Raw genomic sequence first — 13,732 nt, 5'->3', positions numbered from 1 at the left:
TCAGAATCATATACACAAATTCCCTTCTTGTGTAAGGTATATTCTTTGAATGTTTTAAAAAGGAAGTGAAATGAACCCGTGTAGCAGATGGAGTTATGGGATGAGTGTGGATAATTGTAAGCCAATAAATGGTGGACATTTACGTGCAGAGAAGAACCATTATACCGATAACGTGGTTATTGCAAGGACATCAAATCAGAAGCGGAAATCTATATACATGATGCATTGCAAGTATGAGATTTTGGCGTGAATTGAAGTAGTTAGCGAACCTTATGATGTAAATTAACTAGAGAAATAAGAAAGCTGCGTATATCGGATAAGACAAATGATTGATTGAAAAGCAGAAGCAAATGAAGAAATTCTTAATAATAACCAGGTAATCGATTAATGCATTGTGAAGATGAAGCATACCTCAATCATGTGGGAGATACTTGTCATGAAGGTTCAAGATCGAAGAAATGCTAGTTATGAATAAACTTTGAGTGTGCTCTTCAAGGAATGGTGTGGCTTTCCCACTCAAGTAAGTGAGTTATAGTAAATTTGATGCTCATAACTGAGCCAGCGAAGAAGGTTCAGTATAGAAAAATATAGGTGGAGACAAAGATATGGTGGTTTAACTGCAACAATTTTTAAGAAGTGATGCTTTAAAACTAAAGGAATTCTTTCACAAGATTATAAGAGTGTTGGTTGAGACCATGTGTTGGTTATCAGAAGTTGAACATGTTAACTAATAAGAACAAGTGTATATTGTCAAGGATAGACGAATTGTTAATGAGAGAGCTTGAATTGAAACATGAACTAGAAGAATTTTAGAATAATTTATCATAGTACTCAGTAGTGATATTCGGTTATAATCAGAAGATATGAGAAAATGTATGATATAATAATAAAAGTTCGCTATAATCTTATGTTGAACTAAAATATGGGTTATACTGGCTGGTATGTGGTGGTGAAATTGTGAGTTTAGAAGATGGCAGTTGATTGGCATACTTGTGGGTTGATTGTTGGTTATTTGATTTATTATTGATGTCGGCTTGAGACCGGCTGGTAGTCAATAATAAAGGAGATGCTGCCCAAATTTTCGGAAAATACCCTACTCTTAAAGATAGAAAGGATACTTCCGTGTGTTATTGATATTCCTGTTGATACTCCAAATAATTATGATCTCGGTTCTTGAAAGAGGTTGTTACGGACAATTCGACTATATATAATTGGTCTATGATTTCATTTAGCTAGTCATCACTTGGTGCAATTGATCAATTAAGTTAATTGGTTAATTTTACCAATTAATGGTCAGTTCGATGGAAATCAATTCCAATTAGATTAAGTCTGATTTTAATGTGACTTTCAAATCTGAAACCAAAGCAATGATGAATTTGGAGAAGGTAAGGACACCAGTAGAATTCGGAAATTGCTACAAGTGTGTGAGGCTTTACTTGGATGAATATGCCCTTTATAGTGGACAATAGAAATAAAAAGGTATTTTTATGGACAAGTGAGAATAATGTTATCAAGAACTAAAGATTTAAGATAGAGCAAAGAGAAGGAAGGAAGGAAAGGAAGAAGGGAGGTGGAATAAAGAAGAGATTAATAATTACACTAACATGGATTTTATTAGACAATCAAAGAGATTGATATAGTTTTAATTCAGTTTCTGATTGATGTTGAGACTTAGGTTGTTGTTAAATATCAAAAGTGGTATTCATATAGATGATTGATGTTTACTTCAGTATGGGATGTTGTGAGCATCAAAGTTCGTATTGATATCTAATTTGATATGACATCAAAATGAGTATTAATATCAAGAGTTCAATTTTGAATGAGCTATGAGAATGAAGAATGGAAATAGGAAATAAAGTGGAATCGAAAGGATGATAAAGAAACTTTATAAAATGCCATGATATAGGTAAGATATGGGTAATATGTGGAACAAAAGTAAGGTGAAAAGTTTAGGAAACATTTGTAAATTGAGATAGGGAATGCATCCCAAAAGTACGATTAAGTATCGAAGGCTAAAAGAAATTATCTAGTGACCAGACATGAAGAAAAAATGGGGGAAACATGTAAATAAATGTTTTACCTACCTAAGAATTATGGCGGGACATCAAAGAACAAATGGATACATTTCTCCAGGAGACGTCATAGTGAAGTCACCTGAGAACCGAAGGTGAGGAATGCGTTAATTGCATCATTATTGATAGGTTATCCAAACCTAATCATTCTCATTTATTAATAAACGGTTTGTACAATAAGTGGGTTAGTTGCTGCTTGAAGAAATGGTAGTACGTCATTAGATCCAGAAATTGATTGTAAATGATCAATATTAATTGATTTGAGATTTGACAGGAGTATTCAGAATACGATGAATTAAGTCGAACCAGAATAGTATATACCACTCCTAGATGAACGAACATCAGGTAAGACAAAACTAAAAGATAGGTGTTTGGTTAAACATCGATAACTCAGGAGATTCCAAGCTACTCTGAGAATATGATACAAGACCTAGATGTCAAAGAAGACTTTCTGATAGTATAGCATAAAGAAAGAATAAACGTTATATGTGACTAGACATCAAGGAAGAGCATTGCAATCAGTTCATATGAGAACTCTCTAAAACTAAAATAAATGATAATATGGGTTAGAATATGCTGGTGATGCGTCCAGGTTAGTGTATTTTCCTCTAAATAGTAAGAGATTTTCGCTCAGTAAATATACTTGATTGTGATTCAAAGAAAATAAGATATGGTGATAGGTTTGTGCGTCAATCATATTTAGTCAATATTTTCTCGTTGATTCTTAATTCTAAAGTAATTTTGAGAATGTTTGAAATCAAATACGCCCTGGTTACAATATATCATTCGCAGATGGACAAGAAGATTAAGAGGACGATTAAAGAGCCTTGAATGCGATTGGAAGCGATTACAAACTAGGTTAATTGAATAAAGAAACATTTGGGAATGAGGTTCAATAACCAATAACTATTGCAAACGTTCATGAGTACGAATTACTAAAATTAGAAAGAAATTTTTTTTAATATGCATTATGCTGGTCCTCTTGGAACGGTAAAATAGGCAGGATAAGTGTAAGTTAGTTGGTTTCACCGCCCCATGTATAATAGGTTCATAGGGTGTTTATACGTGGATATTTAGGAAGAGTAATCTAGCTCCATTATATATATAAAATGGAGGCTTGAGTTGAGTTATATGAGCAACTAATAGAATATGATGTCAGCAAGAGACTGTTGAGTAATGATTGATGCTGCGAGTAAAAGTTTATGAAAAATTTGTAAGATTGAGGGATCAACCTGAGAAAATGGAGGTGAATACTTAAATGCATCATTATCTGATCCTTAGTGTGATTCTAAGGACAAAATCCTTTTAAAGGGGGAAGGATGTAATATCCGGGACATAGCGTGTAATTTTTTTTATTGATAAATAATTATTATGTGATTATATTGTGATTTTTGGTGAATTATCTGATGATGGGAGTTGTTATGTGGATGTTTATATGTGGTAAAGTATAAATATGTTAATTTTATTATGTCCACAACAAAATATAGATAATCAAGGTATTTTTCTAGTAATTTTTGGATTGTTATATGATTTTATATTGATTTATGAATTTAATAATTATTTTCTGAATAATTACAAAATTATTTTCTAAAGCCGGGAATCGTCCAACCTCAACTGTTTTTGCATTTTTACAACCTGAAACTCTTCCGAAAACTCCTTCCTAACCTAATCTGGTAATTCCGGACCTTTTCTATGTTTTGACTTTTTCGATCCGGATTACGGTTTAACCCGTGCATGGCCAGCACAAAATTTTCGATACGATAATCATTTCAATTACATTACCTTCGTATAATGTGTTTTATAAAAAGCTCGGTTTTGATAATTATCCAAAACTTTCGATGATTATCCAAAGCAGGATGATGTTTATCCAAAACGTTATCCGATCGTATTGTTTTTGCAGTTACTTAGCGGCTAAGCAACGTATTTATCGATCCAACACGATCCAAAATGTACCAACATTTCGTAAATATAAATAGCCCTTTTCTTATTTCATTTTTCTCATATATTTATAATCAGACAGTAAAATCCAGTAAAACACAGAGAAAACCCTAATTAAACGTCGCATTCTTCATAATCAAACGCACAAACGAAGGCATTACCGAATTCCGATTCGAGCGTGCCATATATCAAATCGAAGCTCTTGAAAAGTTCTTTCTGAATCAATCACCCATTTTAGTGCATAAAACAAGGTGATTTTTTTATTTAATTATTTTAATTCAAATTATTTAGTAATTAAACTATGAATTTTTGTTGTTGATGTTGTTTGTGTGATTTGATGTTAGAATCATGTAGATCTTTTCTTCCTGGTCATTTTGGTATATTATATGACTAATTTGGAGTTCAATAACATGTCCAAATTGTTGTTTAATTCTCGAATTGAAGAACTAGGGTTTATGTGTTTGAATGTTCTTAATTGAAAATTAGGCATTTTTTTGTTAAGGGTTATTAGATAAAATTGATTATATGGTTGTGTAGATCGTTTAAAAACAATTCAAATGGTATTATTGAAATCAACAGACTATACCGGGAAGTGGCTCGTCGGAAAATCGATTGAACCAACGGCGATATTTTCAGTTGATTATTCTGTTCAATTTGTGCATGGTTTGATGTTTCTCTTGTTGCAGACGTGTTTCTGGGGAAGAGAACTTCATCCCCTGTTAATTTTATGCATTTCTGGGCAGTCTGTAGCTCGCCGGAAAGCTTGTGGCCGCCGGTAATGGCGGCCGGCCACTGGAGTTGCAGTCGGGGAAGACGATGGGGAAAAAAACCCTTTAGTACCCTGAAGTTTTCCCTGATTTGCAAACGTAATATCTTGGTTTGAAAAATTTATAAAATCTGGATTCCTGTTTATAAAATTTTCAAAAAGTAGATTTATATTTAATTATTTTCAGAAAATTTATTTTCTTTTTAATAATATTTTCAGAAATTGATTTTTAATTATGTAAAATTCCAAAATTCATTATTTAATTTCTGAATATTATTTTTAAGTTAAAAATAAATCTTAATTAATTAATTTTAGTTGATAAGTAATGAGTCAATTAATTTAAATATTAATTGATTAATTAATTTAATTATTTATTAATTAATTTTAATTGATTATTTAATTATATTTAATTATTTATTTTGATTTAAAAATTCTGAAAAATAGTTTTGAGCTTTCAAAAAAATTTATTTTAAATTTTTTTCAAGGCTCGATTATTATTATTAAATTATTTTAAAGTGAGATTCGGGTGTTCGAACCCTATTATTTTATTATAAAATGATTCGGAGACCCATTTTAACTCCGAAAAATGTTCAAAAATTTGTAATAAATATCTGGAAAATCATTTTGACCCCGAATCTTCTTTGATATATTATTTTGATCGAATATCTTGCGTGCTATGTGCTACGTGCTATCTGATTGATGTGTTATATGCCTATGTGGTGATTGTTTGACTATTTTGGTCATAACTTTCAATCCGTAAATCGGATTTGGGTAAAATGAAGGGTAGATAAAAGCTTATGACATCTATGTGACGATTAGAATAATATGAGATTGAATTTGATAGATACTTGCGTTTCCTAGTAGAGTAAGCGAGACATAGAAAAAGAAAGCCAGTGATCCGTAAATAGAACTGAAGCATAGAAAGAGAAGGCAAGTGATTGATGAATAAAAGAAAAGCATAGAAAAAGAAGAAAAGTGATTGAATAGTAAAACTGTTAGATGAGTACAAGTAAAGTTGGAAATCATCTGTGATAAGGCAAGGACTTCTGAATCTTTCTTCGAGATATATTACAAATATTCATGAACTTTCTCATAACATGTTGCTAGTATTCAAAATAAATCTTGTTTTATATCGCAAGCACTTTAAACTATTCAACCATGAACCCTGATCGTATCATTGAACTTGAGTCATAAGCTTTATTTCTTGTAAACCACCAACGGTTGATTTCCCAGATATTAAACCATACAAATACAATACTACTTCACAAATAGATACACACCATAAACCAAGTATTTTAACAGAATTTCTTGAGCATACAGAAACTGATACACCCTGGAATACTCTATCACATCAAAGATCTATACCCTGTATTATCATTAAACCATTGTTCTTCAGATACTTGATTCTTCATCAAGCTTGAAGCCGTTCTTCATATTTACACCTTGATATACCCTGGTGATACCTGTGAAATGTTTTACGCTTTGAGATAAATGTTTTATCAATGTTAATCAGGATTCTGTTTTTATTGAATTACAATGGTTATCATATTGAATTATTTTAGAATTAGATGGTTTATAAATATGGACCAGATTCGTGGTCAGACAAGATTCATGGTCATATTAGGCCAATACGTGCCTTGGATCCAGTATAGAGAGCAGAGCTATCTGCCTTGATCGGGGTTAGTGCGTTACTGATCAACAGCCTAACCTTGTTTTAAAATGAAAAGTGGATATCCAATTCTAATCATTGCTTGTTCAGAATACTTGATTCTTCTGAATCATTCGAATCGGTCATTGTTTAATCTCAGTTGTTGCTATTATGACTTGCTGAGCTAGTTAGCTCACTCTTGCAAATCTGTTTATGTTATTTTACAGTTAAAAAGGAATGGTTGGTAATGAGGATTCCCAGTCCAGTGTGCGTGCTAGGATTCCCAGTTAATTTGGATCGACCTAGCAGAAGCTTTATATTGTAGATGAGTTATGTAAGATAATGAGAATGATATCATTATTAGTTGTAAGTTGAACTAGTTGGGATTTGGTACGATGTAATAAAAATTAAGGTTGTGGCTTGTTTTCATACTTTAACCTGTTACGATCCGTGGTTATGGTAAGTAGGGTCATTGCATATATTACTTTCACAGGTTTATATATTGGCTGTGTGTATGTTGTGCACCCCAAACTTCCACTGCGCCATAAGTGGACTACTGTAATGCAAGTGTTACAAGGAGCGTTACATTAGGTAAGAGATTTATGTCCTATTGTAACACCTCTCTTGCAGTGTTATAATAGTTATAAAGCTAGTGTTGCGGAGAATTTCCGATGTTGCACAACATGTAACACCAACAACTGGTGTTATATTAGATACTTTTAAAAATTTTAAAAATATTAAAATAGAAATATTTTCATAAATTAGTGTTAAATTATATTCTGATTTACTAGTGAATGATCAATATAACATATAATATAATTTAAATCTATAATTCCTTATACATAAATTCAAAGATTTTTTTATTTTCCTATTTAATCAATAATAGTTAAATAATTAAAAATAAAAACTAAAAATAAAAATAAAATAAAAAATATGCACTATTTACTAGGTGAAATATTTGGGCGGTATTTTTTCCTCCAACTGAAAACACATTCTCAGACTTCTTCGACAAATCTCTCACAATCTCAACATTCACAATCTCAAACTCTCAGCCTCCTCTCCTGGCTTCACTTGTTCCCGGAAGGTATTCTCTCTCTCTCTCTCTCTCTCTCTCTCTCTTCATCTCTCTCTTGTACTAACTACAACAACGATTACAAACTCTTCTTCTTCATTCAAGTTAGATTTCTCAATTTTAGTTTTTTGTTTGATTTGGAGATAATATTTGGGGTTTTGAACTTTTTAGCATCTTCTTCTCTCTGCTTCGATTACTAATTAATTTGTGTTTGACTAATTAAGATATTTGAGTTGGATGTTTGAGTAGTTAGGGTACTAATTAGGTATTTTGACTGATTTGTACTTCTCATAACATAGGCATTTTAATGAAAATATGTCATAAACCAAAAATGTGTTTATTCCCCCTTCTCTTCCACTGGGATCTCTAAAGAGGCATCTTCACGAGTATGCCAGGGTTGGTTTACCAAGAGATGCGGTCAATTATATTACAGTGCTTTATTACAACTATATTTTGAGTTTCTCCTTTAGATTTTAGTTCCTTAATTGGCTATTGGAGTGTTCTCGTCCTGCAAACAAAAACTTAGCCTTCTTATGAAACATTTGCCCTTTTCCTCCATAACATCTGCTGAAGTGTTCCACCAACTGGTCCTCTCACAAAGATTAAATATTTTGCACTCCCTTCTTTCTTAATTTTTAATTCACTTTTTATTACAGCTTTAAGTGCTTGGTGGATGAATGAATAATGGCTAACATCTCGGGGAAGCAGGCTGCATCTTACAATGATACAGTACTTTCAGCCAGGTAATTCAACATCACATCTCAGAGTGCTAAGAATCCTACAACTATAAATTAGTGTTGCTCAGTATTGTAGTAATTACCTAGTGGGAGATGACTTGTTTTTTCTGTGATTTAGTTCGTTTTGATGTGTCACTGCCTGTGAAATTAGTGGGTATATATATATATATTATATATGTAGGAGAGTGAAAGAGATATAGTTAACCTGTTCAAGGAACATAGAAGATCCTCTGCGGAACTATGATCGCTTAGCTTTATGCAGTTATGTGGTTTAGAATTTGGAAAATTTACATCAATATTGCACTAACTTGGTTTAAGTCCAGACAGCAACTGTTAAGATATATACGAATGAACAAACAATAGTCTTTTTCTTTTGCTTCTTCGGAACCATATAGAGTGCAATATTTTCCCTCCTAGTTGAAAGAAATCCTGAAGCTTGGGCGCTGCGTCTGGACATAAGCATGATAGCTATTGTATTTGCGGTATGTACAATATAATAATGGATTCATGTATCTTATATGGCTCCACATCATTACATTTTCTGACTCAAAGGTTGGGAGTTTGTTTCTATCATATACCTGAACTATATATATATATATATATATATATATATATATATATATATATATATATCTCCATTGCAGGCGGTATTTGGTAGTGTATTTCGAACAACTGTTTTCACATGGTGTCTACGCATGAAGGATCTGGTGTATGTATCAATGTTCAAGCCTCTGGGTATGGTCATCGCAGTAATTTTGGGCACTATTTTCCTAGGTGATGCACTTTATTTAGGCAAGTATGTATGCAGGATATTACTATAGTCATTCTTATGAATATTAAAGGCATTCTAGTTCCTCTGCTCAAACATACGACACCTGTCACCAACATAACAGAAAAAAAGTGTACACTCTGTATTTGGTTAAGTTTGTTCTTGGTCAATATGCAGCATCATCGGAGGAAGTACAACTGCCTTGGGATTTTATATGGTTATGTGGGGACAAGCTAAAGAAAAATACATGGAAGCTGTTGTAGTCATAAAATTGCTGAGCGAGCAGGTGATATTTCTCAATTGTTTGAGAACCCTGCATATTCAAAGGACTTAGATAAGAAATTGCAAGTGTAGGGAATCAGGAATTTCATTCAGCTTATGGGGGTGAAGGTGGGAAACACCATCAGATATTTCTGAGCTTCCTGTTTAGTCCTTCCTGATTTGACCAACTCCCCAAAACATGTATTATACTGGTTGTTGAGATGGCCTGCAAATCTAGAGGAGAGTGATATAGAAGTTGAAACAGGAAAGTGCTTCGGTACCAGAAGATACACTTTAAATAAATTGTTTTTGTAGCTGAAGTCCAAGATTATTCTCTTCGTGCAATTGAGCAGTATAACCGTGAACATACTTAGTACTAGTAAATGCCAAGGTTTGTGTTCTTTTTTGTCAATAATCTAGATTTTAGAAAGCTATAAATTTTTTATCACATTATTGAGAAGTAATTATGTAATGTTAACTTAAATTCTGTTTAGTCTGTCATATTTATTTGGATAGTGGATATATTACATATGTTTAGATAATTTCAGATTACTTGAACCATTTTTAGTTCTTTTCTTGGAAAAGACGTCCTTTCAGTAATGTCTATTCTATGGGTACTTTCTATGATCCTTGATACTTTTTTTTCCATTCTTGGAAGCACTTCAAAAAATCTATTCTATGGGTACTTACAATGATTTCCATAGGGGTAACTGTAAAAGTTCAATTCACTTACTTTTTGGAAGCATGTTTAACTTATAGCTAGGCTACTTTATTGAGCAGATTTTAACTACTTTCCTGGACAAGGATCCCAAGATGTGGAATTTTTTTTGACAAGGTAATTAACTCTCAATAATAATCTTCTTTTGTCTCTGTATGCAATGATTTATCATCTTCCATAATGACATAATCACATGTACCCCAGTCACATGATGCAGAACCTAGAACTACAATAAAGTCTGCATTTATAGTTGATGATGATATCATTGATGAAACTGAAGAAGCTGAATCCGATGATGTGGAGCAGGGGAATAAAGTTTGTGCAATTTATGATAATGGTGGTGACATTTTGTGGTATGAAAATCAATTTCAAATTATCTAGTTTTAGATAACAAAAAATAAACTTGTGTGGGTGAGCTTATTTTATAGAAGCTAAAGTGTACCATTCTGATTTCATATGCAGTTAGGTATAGGAAAAGAGAAAGCAGTGAACATCACATGTAATGTGCAAAGATATGGAAATCTTATAGGTTTTGGTGAGTTTAAACTTCAAAGTGCATAATTTGTTGTTCCCTCGTTTTACATGTCTGAATTAAATTTTTTTGCATAATTTATGTCATTGGAATAACTGTGTTCAATGATATATGCTTACTAAACTCTTAATGGTGGTCAAGATGCTCTAAACCTTTGGATAGTAACTTCAAGGTCTCTGGTACAATTCCCCAGACCAAAATTAACACCCCATCACACATATATATGTAAAATTACATGCCATTAGTTGTTGATGTGTAGGTACTCGATACTCACAAACGGTGCCCAGGTTAAGATTTATTTGTTCAAATATGTCCCTAGTTGTCCCAACCAATACTGAGAACAATAGGGGTGGGGATATTAATTGTCTGTATAACCTTTGTCTATGGTCTTACAGCTAAGATGTTTGTTGATTTATATCTTCATGTCTTTTCTTTCTTCAATGAAATATACAATAAGTTATATGTCTTGACTCTTGTTCCTTTTACTGATATCCTGTGCATTTGATATGTAGTTGAACGCTTTTCCCTTGGAGTGAGAAATCCAACAGCTTTACGTATAAATGTGGCTCTCAAGGTATGTTGCACCTGATTATGTTGGTGTGTTTTGAATCTTGGTTTCTGATGATTAAAGTTCGATTAGGCTAGTGTTGTTTGGGGGTTGATGTATAGATTTAATTGGAACGTAATTGATTATCTCAATGTAACTAATTGACTTGTATATTCAATTTACTGAATTCAGAAGTTAAGAATACTAAAGATGCTACCTTTAACTTCACAAATGAATGAATATGCCTTTTATACGCAACCTCCACATATTTTTATGTTTAACGTAGTAAGGAGACACCAAAAGTAAAATTACGATACAACAGTTTGAAAAAGAATTTTCTTGTAAACTCTCCAAGCTCCTGATCTGGTCAATGCTTTTTGGGATTCTGAATATTCTGAATATTGATTCTTATAAAATTTGGTGTGACTTGTGTACAGGAGCAAGGAATGGTGAATGAGGGAGAACAAGTATCTCTCTATCTGGTTATTTTGTATCCAGATTAGGAAAGTGTAGAAGGGCAAAAGGTGATTCTCTCCCTGGTTATTTTGTATAATTTCATATCCAAGAATATTCGAAAAATAGTTTTTTCCTATCGAAGGATAGCTTGGATGTTATGTTATAGTACTTTGGTCATCGTTGGTGTTGGGGATGGTTTGGAGAATTTACTGTTATGTAGTTGTTTGGTTTGCAGAGCTGAGATACTTATTTATACAACTTTGATGTTTATGTTGATTATGAATTGTTCTCAAAACAGACCTTATATTTCAAAAATATTTATAATAACTGTTACATTTGCTTGTTCTGTGTAATATTTGTCTACATACACTGTTACATTACATATGTTACTAGTGTTACAACAGATAAAAAGACTGTTACGATACACATATTCCATTGTTTCCTAACTAAAAACTGGTGTTACAATATATAAAATCTACTATTGCAAAATGTGGGACCCACAGGTGGTGTCCACGTGAGACCACGTGGTACAAGTGGTCCCACTTATGCAATCTTGATCAAGCTATTGTATCACTCATTTTACGTTACATTTGGACCTGTTAGTGTTATAGTAGGTGCCTATTGTAACGTTTTCCTCTCTGTTACAATAGATCAGTGAAGTGTTACATTAGGGTGTCTATTGTAATGCTCATATACGTAACACCCCCTGGTGTTACAATAGACCTATTGTAATGCTTTTGGGGCATATTGTAACACCATTTAGGCATTATAATAGCTCACTTATGGCATAGTGTTCTGACCCGGGTTTGGAGGGCGTCATAATGTTCAAGTAAGTTAATAGTTCCAACCATTACCTTCACAAAGCCACCAGCGTTAGATGGTATTGATCTAATCAACATAGAAGCAACTGAACTCAAGCTGAAAGAGAAAATGAAGAAAATTGATGAAATAATTGAGAAGAAATTTGGTACAATTTCCAATCAAGACAAATCTATGAAGCACTCTTCTCAATTGAGACCAATTCCAATAGATGAAATGAAATTGGGAAACATGCAAAAAGTTCAAACCTCATCCAAAAGACATCAACAGGCCATTGTGATCTTGAAGCCTAATAAACACTCATCAAAACACTCAAGAAAACATCCAATGGGCCTAGTGTATTCAACTCCTAAACCTGATTAACAAAGCTGCTTGGTCACTCAATTGCAAATAACAAAGATCCAAGAGACTCGGTTTTGAAGAAAATGGTAGAAAAGATCTACAAGCATGGAAAAGTGATTTGTGTGATGGTTGGACATCCTCAATTTGGAGAAGCCAAAAGAGAAGAGAGATTGAGGCTCAAATTTCAGAAAAGGAGGCTGACTTAGAAGTAAAGAAATAAGCTGAAAATCCTGCTACCAAATCAGAAACTGAGAAGCCTGCTACCATAACTGAAACTAATAAACAAGAACCAAAGAAATCATGAAAATGGTATAGGAAAGAGAGAGCCGAAAGGAAGCTGATATTTGAAGAAGAAAAGGAATAACCAAAGCTAACTCAGTCTACTACCACAAATTAAACAACTATGCCCACACAATAGAGCAAGTTGAAATCAAGGTCCATCCTGGTGTGAACTTTCATGGTGAGCCAATCATTTCCAAGGATGAACCAATAGACTGGGAAAGCTGACCTATACCTGAGCTGAACATCCTAATTCCAGCTACTTCAAAAAAAGAAAGTATACAGCAACCAAGCAAGTAAAGTTTGTCCCATTCGAATCCAACGCCTTATCCAAACCCAAGCCAATAGTCAATAAATGAGATCAACTCTTTCTCTGTGACATAAAATTAATCTTTACCTAGATGAGCTAGATGAAGTGAGAGAAATTGATTCCCACAGCAGACTTCAAGAAATATTGGTGTTCAGGTACAGGGGAGGAAAGGAAATTACATGGCCTCTTCATAGGATTCTTAATGAAGGCTAAACTGTCTTAGTTAAAGTATTCTCTGCAATCAAGAAAAATTTTGGATTCACCATGGTGGCCAAAATAGAGATACTTAACAAAATTCAACAGATACAAAGAAGCTGGAGAGACCCAAGTGGACTATAAAATATCCTAACTATTCCTTACACTGGAAGTAGAGTGCACTTGAGGACATATTAGTTAATGGAGTTCAAGGATGAAAGAAACACCAAAAGAATTTTCATACTAGAAGACCAGCTAAAAATATCAACCA

General features: G+C 33.1%; 1 pseudogene; it reads left to right on the top strand.

Moving 5' to 3' along the window:
* Nucleotides 1-8,180: 8,180 nt before the first annotated feature.
* Nucleotides 8,181-11,851, top strand: LOC141680158 (WAT1-related protein At5g40240-like; annotated as a pseudogene).
* Nucleotides 11,852-13,732: the final 1,881 nt, after the last annotated feature.

Source organism: Apium graveolens, chromosome 8 (genome assembly GCF_009905375.1).
Source record: "Apium graveolens cultivar Ventura chromosome 8, ASM990537v1, whole genome shotgun sequence".
Taxonomy (NCBI): domain Eukaryota; kingdom Viridiplantae; phylum Streptophyta; class Magnoliopsida; order Apiales; family Apiaceae; genus Apium; species Apium graveolens.
Note: the sequence above shows the minus strand (reverse complement) of the source record. Positions and strands in the feature narration are given on the sequence as shown.